The sequence below is a fragment of the Balaenoptera borealis genome (genome assembly GCF_965194805.1).
Source record: "Balaenoptera borealis genome assembly, chromosome: 2".
Classification (NCBI taxonomy): domain Eukaryota; kingdom Metazoa; phylum Chordata; class Mammalia; order Artiodactyla; family Balaenopteridae; genus Balaenoptera; species Balaenoptera borealis.
The window spans coordinates 92,848,212-92,872,022 of NC_138867.1; the positions used below are offsets into that span (position 1 = coordinate 92,848,212).

A 23,811-nucleotide genomic window follows, 5' to 3' on the forward strand; every position below is an offset into this window, starting at 1 on the left:
GTTTGGGCATAGAATTTGAAGTTGGAAATTATTTTCTCTAGGAATTTTGAAGTGATTGTTCCAGGGTCTTCCAGCACCCGGTTGCGATCCAAAAAGTAGGTTCTGTTATGACTCCCAGTCCTTTGTATGAGACCTCTTGTTGTTTCTCTTTTTCTCTTCTGGAAGCTTTTAGAATCCTCTTTGCCCAAAATTTCATGTTGATGTGTCTTAGTACGGGTGTAGGTTTATTTTTTTTTTAAAGTCCATTATCCTGGTCCCATGAAGGAGCCTCTCTTATGGAAACTGATATCCTTCAGTTCTGGGAAATTTTAAAAACTTACATTTATGATAGTTTCCTCCTCTCTATCTTCTCTGTCATTCTTTCTGGAACTCCTGTAATTTGGATATTAAATATTCTAAAATGATCTAATAATTTTACTTTATCTCTCATATTTTCCAGTTCTTTGGTTTTTCTTCCTAGTGCTGCTGTCTTATTTCCTGGATTTTCTCAAAGTTACCTTTCATTTCTTTTATTAAAATTTTAGTTTCTGCTTTTAATTTCCAAGAATTTTTTATGTTGTTATTCTCTGGGTGTCTTTTTAAAATCTTCCTATTCTTGTTCCATGAATGTTGTATCATCGTTTATAAAGTCCCATGATAGTTTTGAGGAAGTGTTCTTTTGTTCCACCGTTATTTCTTTGTTTCCTCTGAATTGTTTTTTCTTTTTTTGTTCGTTTTTGTCTCTCTCTTTTATGTTAGATGCTCTCTTCCATTATCCAGTTGTTGCTGGCTATTTCCTCATATTGAAGAGTAAGGCACAACAAAGCTACTTAGAAATAGTGTATGCGTGTGTATGTATGTGTGTATTTAGGAGAGGAAGACTTTTTGGTCAGTGGGCTTCACCATAGCTGCCTGTTATATACAAGTATTTTCTTTTGGCCCAGGTAGCATCCCCAGAGGCACATTCTTTCAGCCTGGATGATATAACGCTAATAGCAAGGGTTCTAATAGCTAAGAGCTGAGGAGGGGAAAAGGAGCCCAGGGTCCTATCATTCAACATGTGGACCTTCATTTAACTCCCTGGTTTTAGGACAGCACCCTTATCCTCTGAGCAGTGGCACTAAATCCAGAATCTATTTGGGATCAACTTCTGTAGAAAATAAACCTCTAGTTTTCTGCCTGGGTTGGGAGGACTTGACTATGCTGGGTTGGGGATGGGAAATAGGGATCTCACAGCTTCTTACCCACACTTTCAACTAATTCACCTATTTTGGGCTTTACCTTCACTCTCTGGCTCTCTTGTTTCTGAGCCTGTCCAAGGTGTTGCTTCACTCTGGCTTTCTCTGGTGAGCTAAATCCACTCATCCCTCTGCCTGGTGACTTCTGAAATTGAGTTCTAATCTGTCCTTGACATTATACGATCAGTTCTCATTATTTGCAAAAATTATGTTCTATAAAGTCGCTCCAAACACTGAATTAGTAAATACTGAACCATTGCTCCAAGGAGAAATACAGGGTTTAGGTACCTGCCAACCTCGTCAACTAATCAACACATAGCCTTGTGTTCTATGTACTTCTGTTTAAAGACAGCTTATTTAACATATATGATTGATTCATTAACATTGAACTTATGGCCAACAGCACGATAACTCATGCCTGAATGAAGCTTATCCAACACACACATTTTCTCCATATGGTGCATCACAGCCCGCTTGTGCCTAGGGACCCAGACAGCACTTCAGCGGTTTGCTTGGGTGCCATTTTAAACAGCAAAAAGCACAAAACTTTGAAAAATGTTTCCCTAAATAGACAGTGAAGAGGATGCTTGCTTACACTGTGAGAGCTGAAGCAAGAAGGGAAAGGGTCACCTTGTTCAACCTCAGTTGAAAAAATGAGGCATCAGGAGGCTTAAAATTTTCACCACCTTGAGCATGTCCACAAATGACAGTGAAAGCACCGTGAGTATTGCTTTTTGGGTTTAGAAATAAGTTTTAGAGAGTAGTCAAGTTCACAAATACAGAATCTGCAAATAATGAGGATCGACCATAGTTTTATGCTCTTTTTTATTCCTTCATCTTTTTAGAGTGGCTTCAGGAAGGATCGAAGGGAAACAAGTAAGATAAATGAGCATATTAAGTCCACCACCTTTAACTGGAAGTCTCTGTCGTTCATCCTAGTTATTTTGTGTAGGACCCACTGATACTACTTGTCTACAGTGACATGTCAGATTTTCCTAGCGCAATCTGCCTCTTCCATCCTTATGCATCCCCTCTGGGCTCATCCAGGTGCACCTAACACTCCTCAGATGGTCCAGGTCCTCTGCAATTAGCTGGATCGTGCCTGACCTTGTCACAACATACTGATGGCAATGTGTAACCAGTGGTGTGCTGGACCTGGCTCATACTGGCTTACAAAAAACAATTGCTAATTTTTCAGGAATTTTGTGAGGCCATTGTTAAACATGACCATTGTTAAAAATCAAATCACATAGCTTACAATTAAGTAAATTATGTTAACAACAGAGGTAGTAAACACTCAAAACTCATCACTTCCTGATTATTTACTATTAACTATATTCTTGAGGTTATTTACGTCTCTTGAATCTCTCTGGTGAAAAAACTATATCACGGTGTGCTACTGCACATCTCTCCCAAATTCACATTCAGTGGCGTGACATTGATAGTTTAAAATCAGCAGTGACAGAAGTATTTATACTATGGAAATTAGCAGATGCTCCAAATCTGGACTTTTTTCCCCCAGAGAGCCCATTGTTAAACATTCACCAACATACCCCTATAGCCTGAAAAATTGTGTGGAATTGAGTAAAAGTAGAAATTAACTGACCAAGGGAATGGGGAAGGAGTTAGCTAGCTAGATCCAAAGTTATACATTAGCTACTTGGATGTTTATTAAGCAGAATAAAGAATAAAATGAAATGACGACTGGCAGACAGAGTCACAGAAAAAGAATCTGGGTCTTTCTTGCAATGTATTTATTATAGAATCTGACCCAACTGAGCCACAGGGTCTTGTATATATGAGCTTGGAAAAGGTAAACTTTTATAATTAACAGATGGGGATTAAAAATTACTGATACCCAGTTAGAATCATATTGCCTAGGAAACTCAATATGTGTGAATAAGAGATGATCGACCCATATAATAGGTTATTTCACTGACCAGTTAGTACTGTTGTGAAATTAGAGTAAAAGTTAGTGTTTTCCCTGAGCAATAGCTCTAGGGCAGTTTGTTGAAATAATTATTGCAGGAAAATCCAGAAGGAAAAAATCATATTTAAAATTACTTTACGAAATTTCTACTACTTGTAGATCCTTGTGAAGTTCAAGTTACTGGCTTATAGTATAAAGTCAGTAAGTATTTTTAGGAGATTTAAATGTGTTAGATTTAACTTTAAGTACTTGCAATCAGTTGATTCCAAAGAGTTAAAAAAACGAACTGACTGATATCCCTGGAAAGGCAGTTAAGCGGGGGGAGAAAATCAAGGTAGAAGGTAAAAATAGAAAATAGTACTGCTGCTGTCCTTCATAACTATCACTGTCATGAAAAAAACTGCTTATAGAGACTGTCATACAGAGTGAAGTAAGCTAGAACAAGAAAAACAAATATCGTATATTAACACGTATATGTGGAATCTAGAAAAATGGTATAGATGATCTTATTTGCAAAGCAGAAATAGAGATACAGACATAGAGAATAAATGTATGAATACCAAGGGGGAAAAAGGGGTGGTGGGATGAATTGGGAGATTGGAATTGACATATACACACTACTATGTATAGAATAGATAACTAATGAGAACCTACTGTATAGCACAGGGAACTCTACTCGGTGCTCTGTGGTGACCTAAATGGGAAGGATATCCAAAAAAAGAGGGGATATATGTATATGTATGGCTGATTCACTTTGCTGTACAGCAGAAACTGACATAGCAGTGTAAAACAACTATACTCCAATTCAAAAACAAAAAAGAAAATAGTAGTGCTGCTGTCCGTCTTAGCTATCATTGTCATGAACAAAACTGCTTATATTTTAAAAACAGAATGATTCCTCTTCATAGTCACAAGCATATTGGTGTGTAGGGGAAGGCGCACCCCTGGGCATACTGTCATACTGATTCTTAGTTTTTGTCCCAAACTCTGGTTTGGGGACCCTTTAGTGTAATGTCTCTGAGAGAAAAATAATTGCTGACAGGTTTATATATTAAAATTTGCTTCACAAAGATGATCCTTGCTTGAAGTGTTAGCCCTTTAAGTAAACTGAAAGACTTCACAAAGCTGCTCAAGGGAAAAGGCAAAAATATTTTTCCTGGGTTGTTTGGTATAATCTCCACATAACAGAGACTTTGTGAATAGTCCTATCAGATTTCGTTTTTCCTTTTCTTTATTTAAACTGTTCCCAGTTCGTGTCTCATTTGCTTTTAGTGCTGTGTTGTTGCATTTGCTTTTTTTTTCCATGGACAACATAAAATCATCCTTCAAGATTACAATATTAATCTTAAATATGGGCAATCTTTGGCACCATCAATGTATTCATTTCTTTTTTTTCAATTGGGACATAATTAACATACCGTACACTTTGCCATTTTAAAGTGTACAAGCCAGCAGTTTCTAATGTATTCACTATGTTGTGCAACCATCACCACTGTCTAATATCAGAACATTTCCGTCACCCCCAAAAGAAACCCCATACCTATCAGGTAATTTTTCAGGATAAATACCTAGAGTGGAACTGCTGGGTCATATGGTAATTCTATGTTGAAATTTTGAGGAACCGCCAAACTGGTTTCCAGTGAATTCATCTCTGCTAGTCTCTTACCCTTACGTCCTTTATTGTTTGGTTCTCTCCAAATATGTGTCCCTCTCTGGTAGGTTGTGCCAGTTGTGATGTTCTGTGAGAGAAATGACAAGGAAGAGGTGCTGCTTGAGGTAGCGTGCAAGTCGCTGATTTTTGTTTTGTTCTGTTTATCTGCAGCTGCTCAGGAAATATTTAAAGACCCTCATATTCCCAGAACTGCTGTATGTAGACTCATTTGTGGTTTATGGTCTATTCTGCCTTCACCTTTGATAAATGGCCACATTCTATGTTCATCTTCTTGATGATGATGATCACATCACAACTTGTTAGCTGCTTTCCTTGTGTGAGGCACTGTGCTCAGAGCTTTATATACATTATTTTATTTAATCCTCACGATGTACTTCTGAGATGGATATTTTAAATTCCCTTTTCATGTGGCCAGACCGAGGTTTAAATCAGTGAAGACATTTCACATAGCTAGAGGTTGACAGAACATTAGGAAAGTGCTGCCAGACTGGGGCCTCCGACTCCTTGGAAAGGTTTACCTATGACTATTCATTCTAGTTTGTCCTACTGTATTTGAAAACTGAGATCATACCTGAACCTATATCAAACAGAAAGGAAAAAAGAAGAAAGCCTTAGATAGAACCACCATGTAGTTTCAAATTCGGTACCTGAAAAAGTACACGAGGGGAAAAATGACCACAAAAGCAGCATGCAATTGCCTTCCCAGTTCTGTAATATATGACTCTACTCTGCTTTTTAAATGACACTAGGAAGATTTATTTCTTCTTTTCACCTTAGTATGACATTTTAATGTTGTCCATTACACATAGACATCATAAACCTAGAAAAATGTACACTAATGATTATTGGCTTTTAGATCCCCAAGATGAAAGTTCTTTCTCTCCAGGGCTCATCATGGTTGTGGCTTTTCAAATGCAGAAGCTGTTTTGTGGCTCAGTGGACCTCCCTTGCTGCCCTGGTGCCAAGGGCGGTCATCGATTGCTTAAGCAATAATGGTATAAGCTGTAGCAGCTTTTCCCTAAATGAAAGCATGGCCACTGGTAGCATAGTAACAAGCAGTTCTGCTTTATGAATAGGTTTGCCCAAAATGCTTGTGGATTTTAAGACTATTATAGGAGTTGTAAGAAAGATATATCTTAGGCAAGAGCATGAAAAGGCAATTCATAAGAGAAGAAATACAAATAGCCAATAGGTTAAAAAAAAATTTGTTCAAACCTCTAGTTGTTGAAAACTGTAAACTAAAATGAGACATAAATTATTTATTATTGAACAGGTAATATATGCACATGGTACAAAATTCTAGAATACAAAATTATATACAATGAAAAGTATATTTCTCTCCTCCCATGCTCCTCTCCGGCCACTCCATGCTCCTTCTCAAAGGCAAACACCATTACCAGTTTGGTTTTTTCTTTGGCCCCGTCGCTCGACTTGCAGGGTCTTAGTTCCCCAACTAGGGATTGAACCCAGGCCCCGGGCCCTGGCAGAGAAAGTGCCGAGTCCTAAACACTGGACCACCAGAGAATTCCATTACCAGTTTTTTATGGACTCCTTTAATGGTTGTCCGTGAACATGGGTGTGTGTATACATATACATGCCTACACGTATACATCTGTGTATATATGTATAACATACATACATACATAATATTACACACAATCTTCTACACCTTGCTTTTTTCACATAACCGTTATTCTTGGAAATTTTTACACATGGATACATATATATATCTGCCTCATTCTTTATCCCCCTAACATTTTTTTAAATGAAAATTTTTAAGCATACAGAAAAGTTGGGACCTTGTTCTTTTTAACAGTTGCCTAGTATTTCATTATATGGATGTACCACAATTCATTTTACTAGTCCTCTATTGACATACATTTCAATTATTTCCCATCATTTGCCTTTATAAAATAATGCTGCAATAAAATCCTTATACATAGGTCATTTGACATACATGAAAATGTACCAGTATGATAATTCCCTAAGAGTGGAATTGCCAGGTCAGGAGTGTATGTATTTTTAGTTTTATAGATGTGGCCAAACTTTCTCCGTGGAGATTGAAGCAATTTATGGTTATACTCCAGAGAGTTGCTCTTACCCCATACTCTCACCAAAAGTGTTATCAAAAATTTGATCTTGGTCAGCTTTAATGGATGAAAAACCAAGATACTGTTTTTTCCTTTTGTTTTGGAAAATATTTTTAAATAAGAGAATACCCAGTGTTGGTGTAGATGTGACAAAAAAAGGAAGACTCATACATACCAGTAAAAGTAAGATTGATTCAGCCTTTCTATAGGGCTGTTTAACGTGTGTGAAAGTCTTTTCTAAGCATGCTTTTTTTGACCCAGCAACTCCACCTGTAACCTAAGGAAGTAGTCAGACAAGTGCTTATAAGAGAAAAATGATGGAAAAAACCAAATAAATAGACTTTTAAAACATATTATGCTGTAGCTATACAGTGGATACCTTGTTAGTATTAAAACATACGCAGAGCCTGACTTATTATCATGGAAAGATGTTTATGATTTTTTGGCTACATGAATACACAGGTTAGAAAACAGTACGTTCAGCATGATCCCATTTAGGGGGAAAATATGGAGAGATAGATACAGAGATATGCAATTTGAGAAATAAATACCATTATATAAACATATACAAGCAAATGTTGATCTATCTATCTATCTATCTATCTATCTATGCATATATATACCTGGAGCAGTGTCTGTAAGAATGTACATGTTTGTAACAGGACATACGATCATTATATACTACCAAAAATATAGATAATTGTTCTTTGCTTTTATTATGTCCTATATTATAAACAAATTTTTATAATTAGCATATGTTTTATTTATTATCACAAAATAATACAATGGAAAGAAAATTTCATGTGGAATTCATAGCACCAAATAATCTATGTTTGTACATGTAGTTGCAGTTTATTCATTTCCATGGCTTAATTTCATTGTGTGAGTATAGCACAATTTCTTTATCCGCTGTCTTGCTGACAAAAAATAGAGTTGTTTACAGTTCTTGGTATGTGCAGGGACATTCTTGAACTTGTTTTCTGAAGAACATATCATATGTTTCAGATGGCTTTATAACTAAGGTGGAATTTCTAGGCCACAGTCTATGCATATGTTAGCTTTAGTAAATGCTGATAGATAGTGTTCCAGCATGTTAACTGCTAGCAATGCATAAAGAGTTCTATGTGTTCCACCTCCTCTCCACACTTGGAGATGTAGTTATTTTCAATATGAGACATTCTATTGGTAATCCCTTGACAATTTTAATTTGAATTTTGCTGATTACTTATGGGATTGAGCTTCTATTCATATTCCTAGTGTCCATTTGGATATCCTCTGCTTTCTATGCCAGTTCATCTTTTGCTCAGTTTTGTTCTGTTTTTTTTATTATTATGTTTTTATTGATGTATAAGAATTCTCTGTATATTCTGGAATCAAGGTGTATGTATTAAATATTTTCTCTTAAAACAAAAAACTTGCTGAATATATTAAAAAGTCACTTATTCAGGTGACATTTATTAAGTGTCTGCTGTGTGTAAACCCTCTGGTCTACATGTCGGGGAAGGGACAGAGACCACCTAAACATCCCTATCCTTATGATCTGATATATAAATTGTCCTGAGTATTGGAGTGGGCTGGGAGTGAGTGAAGAGCACATGATTCTTATTTTTCTTTAAAATTACCAAATTTCAGTTGGTAAGAATTATCGTGATGATTTAGATGTAACGTGCAATTGTTTAACAATTTTATCTGCAAGTTGCATTTTCATTGTCCCCGAGAAGGAGGCTTTTATGGCAGCTTTTTTGGCTGAAAGTAAATATCCACATGCAAGATAATTTTAGCTGACAACTCCTTTCCTTCAACTGGAAGGAAATAAAACAGCATAGAGCTGGATTCTAAGATGCAAATTGCAGGGAAGAAGATGTATCTGTAATTAACTTAGAAAGTACTGTTTGTGTTTAACTTCACCATAATTTTTCAGAATGAACAAATTGCACATTAGATAGGGCAGGCAAGAAGTAAGGCTTTTAACAAGTGTAAATGTTTTTTTCCTGGTTGTAATTTCTAAGATGAACTTGGTGTACTTTTAATTTATACACTGGTTTGGAGTAATTAGCCCTTGAATTGTCTATATTTCTTTAGAAGAGGGATGGACCATAGAGAGCATCTTGATTTTCTAAATCTTCAGAAGAAAAATGACACCCTTCACTGAAAATCATACACTAATGCTCAAAAGGAAAATATAGTCATGCAGATGTAAGCTAAATACTTAAAATAATGTCATTTATTAATTTTTTTGCTTTGCCAAAACCACAGTATATATCGTATGACTCATTTCCCCCAAATCACTTTGCCTGGTAGATTTTGAGCATTTTTCTATACTTACAGAGTTTGGAAAGTGAAAAGAATTCAAATTCTCTCCAACTACCGGGTAATTAAGTCTTGTTTTAATATCTTATAGAGTGATGTCTTTGTTACATAAGTTACCTACTGAAGATTTACTAACGAGTTTTGGACAATAGAAATGAACTGTTGTCAAGGCCAAATGTGAACTGCAGGCTACTAAAAAATCTTGACAGGATAATAAGTGGAATAACCTGTAAGCTGATACACGGTCTGGAGGCGTCTGGTTTTCCTCTTGGCGGGACACTGGGTGACAAAGCTAAACTCCTGGCTCACTTTTCTCTACCGCTGCTCTTTAGATACCAGGATTCTGAAGACCTGGTATGTAGCTTTTTTAAAAAGACCGTATATGTGCACATGAATCAAAATTCACAGTGTGCCCAAAAAGGTGGAAGGCAGGGTAAGTTTCTGTCTCATCTCTGTCCTCCAGACACAGTCCTCTTTCAGGAGGCAGTCCCGGGTAACAGTTCCTCAGGTGTCGTTCCAGAGATAATCTGTGCATAACAAGTGCATAAGGACACCTTCTACTTCTGCTTTTATACGTATGGTCATATGACTTATTCACTGCTCTTCACCTGCCTTTTTTTAACTTGACCTATTTTGGAAATTGTGCCATCATGATACATAGCTGCCTTATTCTTCTTAAAGGTTGTTTAGTATTCATTGCATTATATAGCTTGCCCATAATTTATTTACCAGACCCCCACTGGTGGATATTTAGATGATTTCCAATCTTTTGCTAATAATACAAGCAGGACTGCATTGACTAACGGTGCATTCATCGTTTTGCATACATCAGCATATCTGTGGGACACATTCCTAGAATGGAATTGCTGGATCAAACAGTCTGTGCATTTTTTATTTTGACAAATACTGCCAAAGTGCAGGAGATGTCATACAAGTTATACTCCCCCCAGCGGGGTATAAGAGTGGCATGTGCTTTTATATCCTAGACCTCGCCTTTGTCACCGAAGGGTGTTTTTTTCTGAGTCTAGTCACAGTCTGGAGCCTCTGGGTTCACTTGTGTTATGTTGGTGGCTTTCTGTCTGTGATCAGGACTCATTTTTCAACACTCCTGGATGCTGTGGGTTTTTTCCAACTACTTGAGGTCATTGCTTAAGCCTCAATAGGAAATAGGCTTATTTTTATATGAGTTTCCCCATAGACACGGGGATTAAGGGGGTTACTGATGTTTCAGAGCCTTTCAGAGTTTAGGCGATGCAGAGGCATTAAAGGGGTTAGTTTATTTTCCTTGATTTGAAAATCGACATAGGAAGGAATCTTCCCACCCTCAAATAGAGAAACAAACTGAAGTTTTGACCTTTAACGCTAGAGTGTTGGTGATGTCTTCCGGTTATCACTTTACCCCTGAGCCCCCTCTGCTAGCCCCACGTCACACGCTCTCCTGGGTCTGGATCCCCGCCAGCTCTCCCTGGGGCACCGTTGGGGGCGGGTGTGCGAAGCCCTCTCCCTCTGCGGCTTCCTTCCCTATTCTGGTTCCTCTCCTTCATTTCCTGTTCTCCTTCTTATCCAAACAGCTTTTTATGACTTCTGTTGGAACTTTACCACCTCTCCCTAAGCCACCATGGTAACACGACAGGTTCAGGCACAAAGCAGAGTGACCTCCCTTTGATTTTTATATCTATAGATCTTTCCCCCTGTGCTTACTATTTTGTAATCTGTGCTATAGTCTGTATTCCAAACTTCTAAAACATAAAGAACCCTTTCTGTTCAATTACGTAAAGCACCTAGCTCACAGTGCTTACTTAAATATATGATACTGTGGTTAGTTGAGAGATTTTTTTTTCAAAAACTTAGCTTTAAATTTATTTTGATTTAACTATATTTATATTTATAAGTGCATTTATATATTTATAGAAATATATTTTTATATTTATATATTGTATTTTAAAATATAAATATATTTTAACTTAAATATATTTATAAACTATAAAACTATGATGGCATTTCTGTAGGTGATTTCCCAGTCCAGTGTTCACTAAGACTGAACATAGACTTAAATGTTATCACAGTGTGTACTTACGTTCCTTAGAATGATAAGTCCGGGCAAACAGAGGTGGTGAGCTACCAAGGATAGTGGCGTTGCTGCCGTTTGGTACCATTCATCCCATGTTGGTCTCTCGTTTATGGAGTCAGGGATTGCTTTAGTCACATCATGATATCCAGAAAACAGAACTGCTCCAAGAGTGGCCCACAGAGTGGTGCTTTTCATACCTGACTGCAACAAGGTAAGCATAGGAATTGGAAATACGTGTTCAGAAACTTTCAAACCAATATGACAGAATTGAACCTAAGTTTAAAAAATTGAGCTTGTATTTTTCTATATCTTTTGCAAATTATTTTTCTGAAAACTCATTTTATTCTATAAAATACCAATTTATTACAGTTTAGATTTTGTAAAGTAATCTAGAAAATTCTTCAAATGTTGGTGACTCTCTAGCCTGTAAGGCAGATGCAGTGCTCTAAACATCATTGCCCTGGCTTGTTTTCATAGTGGGACAAGTGTGACATCCCCATGTAAGACGTGAGGGAATGAGGCACAGTGACAAAATTTCTTGCCTCAGGCTGCTGCATATACTGGGATTAAATCTTTCCCTTCTCATTTCTGTGATCAGACTACAAGGCTTTGGCTTTTCACATTATGATATTTTAATTAGAATCTGAGAGAGTGAGTTGAATAAGAAAGTTATTCGTGAAAAGAATCCTGCAATTTTTTTTATCCTTCAAAGAAATATGTAAATAGCATTTCCTCCCATATTATTTTTCCTTTACTGCCATTTTCTAAAACTAAAGTACTTTGGAAGATATTTAGGAGAATTTTAACACAGTGGCTTTGCACTGAGAAAAAAAAAATCTCTGTATGCTGAATGTTTTTAAGTGCTGGTGGAGAGTATATACATAATAAAATTAGGGGAAATTTGCAAACCCCACAGTATCATCCTTAGAAAGAGGTTTGGGTTTCTACCCTGGCCAAAGGAAGACTCAAGGAGCCAGAATAAATACTGACAACATCTCCTATTCTGAGTGTGGATGCGACAAGCCTTCCCTGGGTGTGAGCAGAGTCGATGGAAGTTAGGATGCCAGACGTACATGTCCCCATGACACGTGAAGGAAGAAGAACTGAGGGATGTTAGATGAGAGAGAGCATGAGACCATGGGACAGAGGACTGAAAAGAATAGGGGTGGGTGGTAGGCCTCCAGGGTGGCTGAGCCTCACTTTCATGGTGACAGACCCTGTGGGTGGGTCACTTCCATTTGCCAGGGGTCAAGGGTACATTTGGAGCCTAGCCTAAAAATGTGTTAGCCTTGGTGATTCAATTTAAGAGCACTTGGTGAAAATTTTTGCTTTATCTCCTATTATCACATTTAGGTATTCCTTTTCTACAATGGAAAAAATAAATATAAGTTTATCATTCACAGCAGGTTGTGTGTCTTTTATATGTTAAGTACGTGTTGTAATATAGATCTTTTGCCTCGATGAAAAAATTTGGGTGCAGTTGTCTTTTTATCATAATGGTGTTATGTGTGTGCTGTAATTTTCTCATGAAAGTGTGATCTGAGATAATCTGAAAGAATAACTATTCTCGAGATGTTAATATACACTTATAAATAAGTTTTTATAAAAGTGACACACTTCCCAAATTCTTTTATTGCCCCCAAACTTATATCTATCAGCCTTTTCCATGTATCTTCTCTGTCTATATCTTTCAGACATGACTGCCTTACATAGTTTTTGGATCGAGAGTCAATTGCTTAGCTTTAGTGGGGTTTTGCAGGAACATCTACATATTAAGAATCACTTAACTGTTTGTCATACTGACCATTACTCTTAGTATATTCAATTAGTAAGGATTTTCTGAGTGCTCACTACAAGGTTCTATGTCTGTCACTGAGATTACAGAAGAGGTACCTTCTGTTCATTCATGCATCCACCAACTTGTTGAAGTACCTGTGAGGGACCAAGTATGGTGCCAGGAACTTGGGACAAGCTCCCTTTTACACAGAACTGATAGACCCTGTAAAATGGGGATAATATCTCTTAAAGTTATTATGAGGCTTAAATGAAATAATATTTCTAAAGCACCTAGCACAGCCCCTGAATCATAGGTACTCTGAATGAGTATTTTTCCCCAGGAATGGCAGAGACTTCTTTTTAAGAAGCTTTTACAAATCACTGTGAAGGTAGGCTGAATCTTGCTTAATAAAGAATGTTAATTTACTGATTAAAATAATAATCCAAGGGCAAACACATTAAATATTTTCTCCCACTGGACTATCGATGGGAAAAGCCAAATTGAGAGACTGCCAAAAGAATGAAGAGTAAGGGTATTAGGAGTCACGTGTAAAAGAATTATAGAATAAAAGAGCTTTTAAAAAATATGTAAAAGTAGTATTTTACTTGCTTGTAGATGCTTTCTTCTTGAGTATTGGCTTTTAGTCACTCTTGACGTTTCACCTGGAGAAGGGGAAACCATCATGTCATTGATTAATCTTGGCTATTCATTATTACAGTGAACTCTCAGGAAGTTCAGGTTAAACATCAGAAAGAATTACTATTACGATAACTCAAATCTAAGAAGACAAAGCTAGCGCTTCCTCTAGGGAATATATGCATCCCTCCACCTGCGTTCTAAAGTCTGATAAATCTTTCAACCGATGTTTTTTCATCAGTGGATAGTGTATTGGACATGAATTTGAATCTGGTCAGATTTCCTTAATCAAAAAGTGGGGGAAAAAAAAAAGTGGGGATTTTTGTGTGTGCTGTGAATAAGAGTGAACCCCAAACTCGAAAATCAGCTGCAAAGAAAACTAACAGTTTTATGACATAATGGCTTTTCTATATTCAGACTTTTTATATATCCAGTTTTGTCATTCCTTCTTTACCTAGAAATAATAACTGACATTTGTAACAATTTCCTTGCTTGACTGATACTATTGCCCGAAGCCTTTGAGGGTATTGTTCTTTATTTTATTTTCCCAGTGCTATCCCATGGGACTGTCTGTGATGATGGAAGTGTTCTTTGACTGTTCTGTGCAGTGTGGTAGCCGCTAGCCACATGTGGCTATTGAGCTAGTATAACTGAGGAAATGAATTTTTAATCATATTTAATTTTAGTTAATTTCAATGTAAACTTAAATAGCCACCTGTGTGTATTGACTACCATTTTTTTTTTAATATAAACTTATTTTATTTATTTATTTATTTATGGCTGCGTTGGGTCTTCATTGCTGCATGCGGGCTTTCTCTAGTTGCGGCGAGCAGGGGCTACTCTTCATTGCTGTGTGCGGGCTTCTCATTGCGGTGGCTTCTCTTGTTGCAGAGCACAGCTCTAGGCTCCTGGGCTTCAGTCATTGCGGCATGAGGGCTCAGTAGTTGTGGCTCGCGGGCTCTAGAGCGCAGGCTCAGTAGTTGTGGCGCACGGGCTTAGTTGCTCCATGGCATGTGGGATCTTCCCAGACCAGGGCTCGAACCCGTGTCCCCTGCATTGGCAGGCGGATTCTCAACCACTGCGCCACCAGGGAAGTCTTTGACTACCATTTTGAACAGCGCAACTCAAGACTGTAAATATTAATTCACAAGAGTTAAAATAGGTTTCAACATAGACAATATTGAGAAAGTTGGTAATGGGAAATTCTGGCTTTCCAAAGAACTTATATCTCAAATATTCCATTAGGAGTGAAATTTCAAAAGGAAAATCTTTATAATATAAATTGGATGACAAAGTGTGTCTTCTTTCAATCTTGACTTTTGTTTTGTCTTTCCTATTTTTCTGTATTTTTTCAAGTTGGTAACCTCAACCCAAAGCATTTTTTTCAGATATAAAAATTAGGCCAACAGCTTTATAATTTCTAGTAGTATGTTTTATGAGAAAGAGAGAGAAGAAACAAGGAAACAGAGAGAATTAGCCAGCCAAGATATTCTTCCTTGGGCTAACGTGCTTAGTGCTTTAAGAGGGAGGGTCCAAGACGATTTCTGTTAATTCCTTAGGATGCATGTCGTATGGCATTTGGTTTGTTTAGGTAATGTCACCAATTTTATCTTTCCTTCATGGCTTTTCATGTTCTCTTCCCATGAGTTTGCAGATGACAGCTAACCTTTTTAAAAGTAAATATTGAATATTTTTAGAGGCTGGGCTGCATTTACCCACAGCAATGTCTCTTTGCTTTCCCTTTTTAAAATCAAAATACTCTTTTAAATTGTAGAATGTAATGTTTATGCCCCTAAAAAATGTTGTCTGTTGATTAACTGAAGATTATATTTGCCAATTTGCCTTCTTTGTGTATAAAATTTCAATTAACTGGAATATTTCTGGGGCTTCTGGCTGACTGAAAGCAAATGAAAAACTTATTCATACATTCATCGTTTGTTTACCGATCGCCTGTTTCGTGCCAGGTACTGTTTTTGGTATCGGGAATACAAGAGTGAACAAAAGAGACAAAATGCTCCATCCTCATGGAGCTTAAATGCTAGAGGAGGAATCGTTTTGTTTCCGCCTCTGTAGATAACTTTTCTAAAACATCTCTTTCTTTTCATCTTACTAGTATGTAACTTATCAACATCCAGTGTGTTTCTTTGGTTGGTTGGTTTTAAATTAAGATTTTTGAGTTGCCTCAAAGCTCTCATCCCTTCAGACTGTTGGTGTAGAAGTTCTACTCTGAATCACTTAGGAAACCTTTTAACAAATATTGCTGCTGCCCCCTCCTCCCCATCCTGATTTAGTTTGTCAGCAACGGAGCCTGAGCATCAATATGTTTTAATCACCCCAGGTGAACATCGTATGCTGTCAGAGTTGAGTACCATTAGCATAGAAGGCTTAGATTACTAGCTTGAAGGGTACAGAGCCTCTCATATATACTAGAAGAGATTTTAAAACCTTATGATATGGGGACTTCCCTGGCAGTCGGGTGGTTGGGACTTCGCCTTCCAGTGCAGGGGGTGTGGGTTCAATCCCTGGTCAGGGAGCTGGGATCCCACATGCCTCGAGGCCAAAAAAACAAAACATAAAACAGAAGCAATATTGTAACAAATTCAATATAAGGCTTTAAAAATGGTCCACATCAAAAAAAATCTTAAAAAAAAAACCCCTAATAATATCAACTTGTTTTGTTTTCATTTGTGATTATAAATTGGGGTATGTAAAAAGCAAAGAAGAAATGGGCTTGAAGGTTCTCATTAACTTCTCTCCCCACCTCTTTTACCTCAAATGTAACATTTTATTTACCCACTTATTTGTTAACAGCTATTTGTATGCCAGGTGTTAGGGATTCAAAGATGAACAAAGAATGAACCCTCTAAGAATTTACAGTCTAGTACATAAGTTTACAACTTCTTTTTTTTTTAAAGCTTCTTTCTTTCTTTCTTTCTTTCTTTCTTTCTTTCTTTTTGGCTGTGTTGGGTCTTCGTTTCTGTGCGAGGGCTTTCTCTAGTTGCGGCGAGCGGGGGCCGCTCTTCATTGCGGTGCGCGGGCTTCTCACTGTCGCGGCCTCTCTTGTTGCGGAGCACAGGCTCCAGATGCTCAGGCTCAGTAGTTGTGGCTCACGGGCCCAGTTGCTCCGCGGCATGTGGGATCCTCCCAGACCAGGGCTCGAACCCGTGCCCCCTGCATTGGCAGGCAGATTCTCAACCACTGCGCCACCAGGGAAGCCCCTACAACTTCTTTTAAATAAGAGGCCATATAGTAAAGATTTTTGGTTTTATGGGCCGTATAGTCTCTGTCACAAGTATTCAACTCAACTGTCGTAGTGGGAAAGTAACCATAGACAATACATAGACAAATGGGTATGCCGGGTTCCAATAAACTTAACTTACATAAGCAGGCAATGGTCTGGATTTGGTTGTAGGTTATAGTTACCAGTCTCTGGTCTAGTAGAAGAGAGAAAAAAATATATCAATAATTACTGTACAGTGGGGTAAGTGATCAAATCAAGCACAGGTGACTTAGTAACACAGAGAAGGGGCATCAAATTAAACTGGGATTTACCTGAGATATTTAGGGAAGATTTCTGAAGGAGATGCTATTCAAGTGAATTATGAGCATGGGCTGGCATTTGGAGAAAGGTATAGAGAGGATTTTCCAAGCAGAGGGCTAAATATATACAAAGTATGGGCATGTAAAACAACAATGCCTCTTATGGAACCTAAAAGAAATTCAGTGGGCTAGGATGCAGGTTGCCTACTTTAGCAGGAGAGTGAGGCTAGAGAGATAGGGCCTTAGCTATGAAGTGAGAAACATGGGTATGAAGCTGAAAGTCTTGAGGGGAACAAAGAAAGGATTTTAAGCAGGGAAAAATAACATGTTGCCTACCAGTTGGAAAGAGGGAGAGCCAGTAGGAAACCATTATAGTAATTCAAGTGGGAAATGATGAGGGTGATAAAAATGATCAGGATGGGATGGATATGAGAGCCATTTAGAACAACAGACACTATTTTTGGTGACTGATTGCAGGGGGAACAAATGAGAAGGAAGCAACTTAGAAAATTTCTAGACTTCTGCTGTGGGTGACCAGTGGTGTAATTTATGTAGAGAGGAGGAATCAACTTGTAAAGGGATACAAAATGATGAATTCAGTTTAGCACTTTGAGTTCAAGATAAATGTATGACACTGCAGTGTAGCTATACAGTCAAAATGGATTACTACTTAACTGGAGAGGGAGATTTGGGAGTCAATGTTCCTAGTGATAGATAAAGCCATAAATTTAGATTAGATCAGCTATAGAGGGTCTATAAAGTGAGAAAATAGAAAGGACAAGGCCTTGGGTAACATGGATATTTAAGGACAAGAACTCTGAAGGAGCAGTCATGTAGAGGTGGGAAACTAGAAGACAGGGCTGTTACGGAGGCTAATGAAGGAAGGAGATTCAAGGAAAAGACAGCCGTCAGTACTGAGTGCTGAAGAGAAGGAAAGAAATGTGTCTCTGGGAATGTGTGGTATAAATGCCTTCGCAGAAAAGAAAGTGAGACCATAGAGATGGGGAATTTGATTCTGCTCCCCGGAAAAGTATCTGAAGTGTGGGTAGCTAAAACACTGCTGGTGGGGCTAAAAATTGGTGGATGTTTCTCAAGGGATGTTTGAAAAACTGTATTGAGAGATTAGACTGTTTAACAATGAGAAATTCCGCTTTTAGAAAATCATACCAGGAAAATAATCAGATGCTCTATAGCCTGTTAGGATGAACAGTGTCATTTTGGATCATCTAATTTGATCAACTCTACGAGACATGTCCTACAAGTGCTTACTGATATGAATGACATTGCTCATTTTAAATGTTTTATCCTTCAACCGTAGCCTCAGACCAAATTTGTTTTAAGTTGCCTTTCATACATTAGATTTTTTTTATTAAGACAGATTTTAAATATTGAAAACTACAAAGTATATAGTAAACACACATGTATCCATACCCAGATTGAAAAGATGTAGACACTGTGTCATATTTGCCTATGACTTTTTAATATAACATTGTAAATGCATGTTAAAACCCCTTTATACCCTTCCCCAATCCTATTCCCTTCTCTCCCTCACCACTTTATGGTTGATGTTTTTGCTTCCTGACTTTGTTTTTATTATTCATATATAATTTATAGTGTTTTTTGGTATATTTTTAAACTTAGATAAATACTATCCTGTCGTTCATGTTATTCTTGAGGTTTTTACTCACTGCTGTTTTTGAGATTTATTAATTATGATATATTACAAATGTATTTCTTCTGAAAACTCTGTTCATATTTCATTAGCTGATGATTCCTCAATTTACGTATCCACTAGCTCAGGCCCTGGCACACAGTAAGCATCCGATGCATGTTCGCTGTTCTTATTACCATGATTATTAATACTAACCTTTTTCCAAATCTTTGCTCTTACAGATATTGTGCATATCTCCTTCCATCCCTGCATAAGTTTCTTTAACATATATAACTAAAAGTGATATTTCTGGTTGAAGGGTGTGCATTTCTTTTAGATGTTGCCAAAATTCTTTCTAAAGAAGTGGTACCAGTTTTTGTTTTCCACCAACACCGCATGAAAGTTTCTGCTTCTTTGTCAGCATTTGGTATTGTCAGACTAACATTTTTGCCAATCCTATACCTATTAAAATGGTATCCCATTGTTTGCTTGAATTTGCATTTTCCTTATGTTTATCGAGGTTGAGAATATTTCCACATCTTTGCCATTTTTTGTTCATTTTCTGTTCTTATTATTTGCCCATTTTTCAACTGGGTTATCTTTTTCTTATTACATTGTAGGAATTTGTTGTATATTTAAATACTAATCTTTTGTCTGTTATAGCTCAGATTAAATTAATGACTTAGTTGATTTTTTAAACCTGAAAACATTACTTTTATCAAAATAATTCATGCACATGGTAAAATAAATAAAATAAAATAAAATAAAATGGTACAGAAGGGCACATGACAAAACACAAGTCTCTTGCCCCATCCACCTCTCAATGCCCAAGCTCACTCCCCAGGTACAGTTTTTTGCCACTTGTTCTTTTAGTTCTCTTGATGATTTTTTTCCATAATGTGCTTATACCACTGTGTAAGTATCCTGATTTATCACCTTTGAACAACATCTATTTGTTCCATGCTCTGAAAGGTAAGGTAGCCCCAGTGTTGGCAGCCCCAATTCTCATACTCATCATGCAGCACACTAGCCAGCTTCTACCATCTCTTTACTATCTTTCTGAATTTTGTTGAAGTCCTTCAGATCGATCAACTATTCTCCTTTTAACGGTAAGTTTGTTTGCTTATTTAGTTGTTTGTTTTGGTCTTCACTTTAGATCAGATAAACTCAGAAGCAATTGTGAAAGGCAAATGCATTTGCTCCCTCCAACAATTATACTCAGAAATTATCAGCTGTAGCCCAGAAGCCTGTTTTTTTAATGACTTATTTATGATTTTTCACACTTTGAATATTTATGGAACTGAAATTAGTAAATTACATTTTTGTGTGACTCAAATTGAACAATTAGAGAGGCAAAATGAACTTTTAGACTTGTTTTGAGTTCTTTCATAAGCAGCTATTTCTGGCATACCTATTAGTTCCAAAGGTGTCTGTTAGTTGAGAACTGTGAACGGAAGCATCTAACCCTTCCTCAGAGTAACAATTGCTTTCGCATAGCCCTCATTCCGACTGGGTTTGGGGTTTAGTATCATTGTGGGGAAGAATAGTGTTTTTTTCTGCGTCTGAGCTTGAGAGACCTAAGCCCATCTTTCCCATTATCGATTCCTGATGTTAGGCTGTGAATTTCCCTGAATGATGAATAGCTTCATTGAATTTTCACTTCCTACTCAATTTCTTTATAAGTTAAAAGGAAAAGAATAGCCAAGAGACCAAAAGGCTTCTACATATAGAAAGTAATAGCTGTGCTTTGTAAAACCTTGCAGTTTTGAGCTAGAAGCATCGATCTTCAGTGCTGCCTGGTGATTGGTGTTCTCTGCAGAGCCAAATATTACCTGATTTGACCAGTTCCTCTGCTAAACCGGAATCTATTCCTCATGGTTATATCCTCTGAAGATAAGATATGCATATATGAACATGAATAAATATGAAACACCTTCTAGAGCAGTTGTAGCAATGATGAAAGGAAAATTTTATTTCTAGGAAATTTATTTATTTAGAGGAAACTTAGAGGAAAAAATGTTTACCGTAATTTTGTGAAATTAGTTAAAATATTCACTGTGGTTATTGCTGGGTAGAAAGGTAGCATGTAATTTGTATTTTCTTCTTCTTGCTCATCTACATTTTCTAAAATGAATGGGTGTATTTTCTGAAATAACATACAAAAGTTTGTTGGTTTTTATTTTAAAGGCAGGTGCTTTATATGATGATGTTACTACTACTGAAATAGTTCTCCACTGGACTATATTAGTCCTGGAGAACCGCTGCTTATTATGTCTTCCTCTGAGAAACATTCCTGGCCTAGTGCGGAGAAACTGTCATGTTGCTCTGTCACTAAGGCTACAGGGTTGTTGTTGTTTTTACGGTGCCCATTGGTCATTCATACTCACTGAGCATCCCATGTGCTGCTGCCTTCTGTGGGAAGATACAAAGACAGGTATTGTGGGAAGATATCAGATGAAGTGGGGACCCCCTTCAAAAGAATGATCATGTTTAACTTCTGAGAATTTACAAATCCATCTATCAAAACAAGTGTGATGGAGTTCTGTTGTGTACAGGGTGATGTGCTGGGTGCTGCATGAATCTTAAGGGAGATTGATGCATGGCCTCTGGCTTCCAAGAGCCTGTGGTCAGGTTGGGAAGATAAGACTTGAGTGTGTGAAAATAATTTTTTAAAAAAGAGAAAGAGAAATGGAAGTTTAATACAACAATCTAAAAGTTGTCCCACAGCTGTATATAGTCACTGAATGAATGGTACAGGTGCTAAATGCTAGCAGAAGGAAGAGACCACTTGTGGCCTTGAGTGGGCGACAAGGCCAGCATGAAGCTGGAAGGATTTGAGCTGAAAGTGGAAACTACAAGGCATCATAAGGCATGTGTTCATGAATCCTAGAACGTTAGTTATTTCTGCCACATTCCACTGGTCAAAGCAGGTCACAAGGCCAGCCCAGATTCAAGGTCAGGGAGGTAGCCTCCATCTGTTGATGGGAGGAAAGGCAAAGACATAATGCAAAGGGGCGTAGTCACAGGAGTGTGTAATTCATTGCGAGCTGTTTGAAACAGCCCTAGCACAATGGCTGATAGTGAAACTGTGATGAAGTTCTCTGGGCTTGCTCTTATATGTAAAGGAGAGCTTTGGGAATTTTTTTTTTTTTTGGCTGTGTCACTCGGCTTGCGGGATCTTAGTTCCTGTAGTGAAAGCACAGAGTCCTAACCACTGGACTGCCAGGGAACTCCCTGGAATTTTTTTTCTCTCTCTTGTAACTGTTTTCTCATGTTGATAACAAAATGTAATATTATTCTCATCTGTATTTAACATAGTAGGGTAGCACATATATAGATATATGTAGTCTTTCTGGTTTAAGGTAAAAGTACTGTTCATTAATGACTTGTTGATGATCAAGCTGTTCCTATTATTGCTGTCCTTATTTGTGTTCAGAGGCCAAAGTTTAAGTATCATTGACATCCAAGGCGGTGTTTGGTAGAATGGAAAGGGCAAGAGCTTTGGAATCAGACTGATTTGGTTTAGATTCCTGGCTCTGCCACATATTAGCTCTGGGACTCTTTCAGCCATCACATCTTCATCTATAAAATGGGGATAATAGCATTTCCCCCTGCAGGTTTGTTAGTTGTCCTTGCTAGTTCTGTGTTTCTATACTGAGAAACTTTAGCTTTCATTTAGTTTTTAGAAACTAGCACCGCTGTTTAAAGATTACTGTCTGACTTAATTTAGTAGGATGTAGTGTATTTTCTTTTTGACCTTTTATGAGAGTCTCTCAGTGACCCACACTTTTTAAATAAAAATGCAAAATGATGTATTCTCCTCTGAGTTGACATTTGACATTTCTAGCACACAAATCCTTTTTTGAGCTGCTTTTTGTGGAATGGGGCTTCTCAAGTTTGGACAGGCTTGGGTTTCTCACCAGGGCGCCCAAGTGTAAGTGGGCCACAGGCAGGGAGGAAGGCGAGCCTCTGCGGATAGATTGCTCCACTTAGTGAAGGAGTCAGTTCAGTTCAATAAGCATTATTTTCCCCTGAGCAGTTTGTGCTTAATTACTAAAGACTTAATTGTGAACCTGGGGCATTGTTAAAGATTTATGATCAATAATTATAAAATAATCATAATAATGGCTACTATTTATTGAGTACTTAATATGTGCCAGGAACTGTGTTATGTGCTTTACATGCATCATCTCATTTATCCTCAAAACAATCCTAAGAGATAGGTGCTATTATTATCCTCATTTTTAAAACCTATAAAATGACATAGCAATTTATGAAAGTAGTATAGTACATTCTAGAAAGTTACAAATACAGATAGGCAAAAATAAAAACACCATATTCCTACTATTCAGAAAATATTAGTGTTCACATCTTATTATATGAACTTCTGAAATTTAGAGAACTTCTTTATCTCCCACCAAGCCTAATTTTTAAGATTATTGTCTAAAAACATGATAAAGAAATTCTTTTTTTAGATGTAGAACCTGAATATTGGCCCTTTCTTTTTATTTGCATTCCTGTTTTATGAATCATAATCATTCCTGTCTTGGATGAATCCAGCTGAATATCAGACAGGTTGTATTCAGCAAAGGGCAAAAAAATAAACATATGAATAGATCAAAAAATTATTCCAATGTATCAGTTAGCTATTGCTGGGGAACAATCACAAAATCTCATTGGAATAAACAATAAGAATTTATTCTTGATTACATACCTTTGGGTCAGCTGCAGTGATTCTTATGCTACAGGTCTGAAGATCAGCTGAAGTGGCTCATTTGGGGGCCCAGGCTAGAGGGTTAATAGCTACCATGGTTTGTTCTTCTCATAATAATGGCAGAAGCAAAAGGGGACAAGCCCAGTAGGGGATTAACTAGATAAACACATACATCCCAGAGGCTAAGTTAGATGTCAAGCCTG

General features: G+C 37.4%; 1 protein-coding gene across 1 annotated transcript in view; it reads left to right on the forward strand.

The window, feature by feature from the left end:
- Positions 1–23,811, forward strand: part of MCC (MCC regulator of WNT signaling pathway) — a gene marked incomplete at its 5' end in the record, with an annotated part of 423,545 nt that overhangs the window by 42,916 nt on the left and 356,818 nt on the right. The gene's annotated exons all lie outside the window — the stretch shown is intronic.